The 2,709-nt window shown below is 45.8% G+C and overlaps 1 pseudogene; it reads left to right on the plus strand.

The window, feature by feature from the left end:
• Positions 1-1,804: 1,804 nt before the first annotated feature.
• LOC138430653 (small nucleolar RNA SNORA40) lies at positions 1,805-1,923 on the plus strand (annotated as a pseudogene).
• The last annotated feature ends 786 nt before the right edge of the window (positions 1,924-2,709 follow it).

The following is a 2,709-nucleotide window of genomic DNA, read 5'->3' on the forward strand; positions in this document are numbered from 1 at the left end:
CCTTGAGTGCCCAGCATCGAGTGCCCAGCATTACGAACCCAGTGGGCTGTGAGCCGCACGATGGCCTGTGTGTCTGCAAATAGTAAACTGCACCCAGTGAATTTCCACGTGGTAAATTCTCCTGTCAGTCAGCACCACTGCCTGGGGGCAGGAGACCAGAAAAGGGGGCATCGCTCACAGAATCATCGGATAGCTAATGGTACATGTGTCTAAAATGATCATCTCGTCCGACAGATGGAGAGCCTGAATTTTAAAAGTGAAATGATCGTCTCACTATGAGGACCTTCAAAAGCCAACAGAGAAGCCAAAGAAACCCTTTCTGTCCTTCTCAAAACCCACAGGGTGGCGAGGGAAAAAAAAAAATAAATCAATCAAAGTCACCTGGAACAGAACCCATCAGTAAGGAAAGACATGCTATTTTCAAGTTTCTAAAAGGATATTAGTAACAGTCAGGGGGGAAAGAAACCGACGTGAAAACTAGCCTTGATAAAGGCCTTTTGGAAGCAGATAAAGGTGTGTTTTGCTGCCTTGAGGTCTTGAGTCTTTCACTCTGCTTTGTCCAGCTGGGTTTGGAGCTTGAGGTCTGCGAGTGTGATTGTATATTTGTTCCAAGTGATACTGGAGTTGTTTGCTTTGAACAATGTGACTTTGTTCCTTTGTTGGATGTGGCCAGCAGCAGAGCCGTTGCTTAGGAAAGGAAAACACACACACATACACACATCAGGAACTTGCTCAAAGTAAAAGGGGTTTTGTGGGTTATATGTTGGCACAAGGGCCGAGGCAGCTGAGCATGGCTATGGAGGCAGAGATTTGGCTGTCCCAGGGGCGGGGAGGGACAGCCTCAAAAGATTTCCTTTCCAGGGCCTCCCTGAGACAGAGGCACTGGCCCTGGGTTCTTTCCAGAAATTGCTCAGAGCAGTTTATCAGAAGCCAGGAAAGAGTCTCATTTTATTGAAAGATTATTAGCAATTTGCTTCCCTCAGAAGATGGGACCTATTAGCTGTCTTCTGCAGGGCCAGGAGGCCAGAAGCCCAGAGTCCTGGCTGGTGTGAGCCACAGCTCTCTAAGTACACCCACTGTGTGCCATATTGTGTACCAAACAACGCTAAACACTGTCTGTGCAACCCTGTGTTAAAGCATCCAACCTCACAGGACAGGCTCAGGGCTGCACAGGAGTCAGCCCACAAGGCCTACTGTATGCGTCCCTTCCCGACGTTCAACAACATCGTGGCACTAATCTGAAGTTGGCTGTGACAGAGCGGTGCAGCCACTCTGGAGAACAGTGTGGAGGTTCTTTAAAAAAAAACTCAAAATAGAGCTACCATATTATTCCACAATCCCCACTCCTGGGCATGTATCTGGAGAAAACCATAATTCAAAAAGATGCCTGCTCTCCAGTGTTCATACCAGCACTACTTACAATAGCCAGGACTTGGAATCAACCTAAGTGTCCTTAGACAGACACAGGGATGGAAACAAAAAAGATGTACAGGGATTCTTGAGCTTTGCTGGTCAGGTGAGAAGGAGGAGCCACCAGCCCTCGTCTGCATCTCCAGCATCTCCCTCCTCTATCTTGGTCATCACTCTCGGATGGACAGTGGCTGCCAAGGCTGGCTGGTAACTTTCTATTACTTTTCTGCCAAGGAGGCCCCAGGTCTCAGGGGCCACCTCAGATATCCACAGCCCACGTGTGTGATATTTGCTTTCCACTCCAAAGTGGGCTCTAGAAAACCCAGATTTGGGTCACAGAAAGAAATCATCACATTTCCAAAGAAGCCTGTGACCAATACTAAACGCCATTTACAGCAGTTGTGTCTGTTTTTAATTTGTGGACGAAGACTTACAGGTGCAGAAATAAATCCTTTTTTGCAACCCAGAATTCATTGTTCAGTATGAGTTTTGATACACATAAAAAGGAACAATTTGCCTAAAACAGATTCAATAGAGAGGGTGTATTGATAAGCATAAAGATTGCTTCCAGGACTATAGAGCTGATCGTTTCCTCCATATCTTAAGCATTTAAATTATCAGCTATATTGTTTTAGGCATCCCCAAGTGGCTCAGCGGTAAAGAATTCACTTGTAATGCAGGAGAAGCAATCAGGAGACGTGGATTTGACCACTGGGTCGGGAAGATCTCCTGGAGAGGGAAATGGCAACCCACTCCAGTATTCTTGCCACCCGCATTATACTTGCCTGGAAAATCCCACAGACAGAGGAATCTGGGGGCTACAATCCATGGGGTCACAAAAGAGTCGGACATGACCTGGGGACTAAACAACAACAACATATTGTTTTAGAACTCTAATTTTAATGTTGACCCAAAACAAAGATGGCTTCTGGTTTTTTAGGCTTTTATCTTAAGAACACAGTGTCTGGATTTTAAAAAGGTATTGGCAGGATTTCCCTGGTGATCTAGTGATTAAGAGTTCACCTTGCAATGCAAGGGACGTAGGTTCAATCCCTGGTCAGGGAGCTAAGATCCCACATGCCTCTGAGCAACCAAACCTGCACGCCACAACCAGAGAGTCCACATGCCACAACTAAGACCCCGTGTGGCCAGATAAAAAATAAATAAATAAAGGTATGGTATACCCCAGTGATCTGTACTGTTCTAGGGTGATTTGAACATGTGAGCATGATTTGAACTTTATACCTTTTTGGAAGGTGTCAAATTCAAAACTAGGCAGATCCATCTCCTGACCCAAAA

This window comes from Ovis canadensis, chromosome 25 (assembly GCF_042477335.2).
Source record: "Ovis canadensis isolate MfBH-ARS-UI-01 breed Bighorn chromosome 25, ARS-UI_OviCan_v2, whole genome shotgun sequence".
In the NCBI taxonomy this organism is placed as follows: domain Eukaryota; kingdom Metazoa; phylum Chordata; class Mammalia; order Artiodactyla; family Bovidae; genus Ovis; species Ovis canadensis.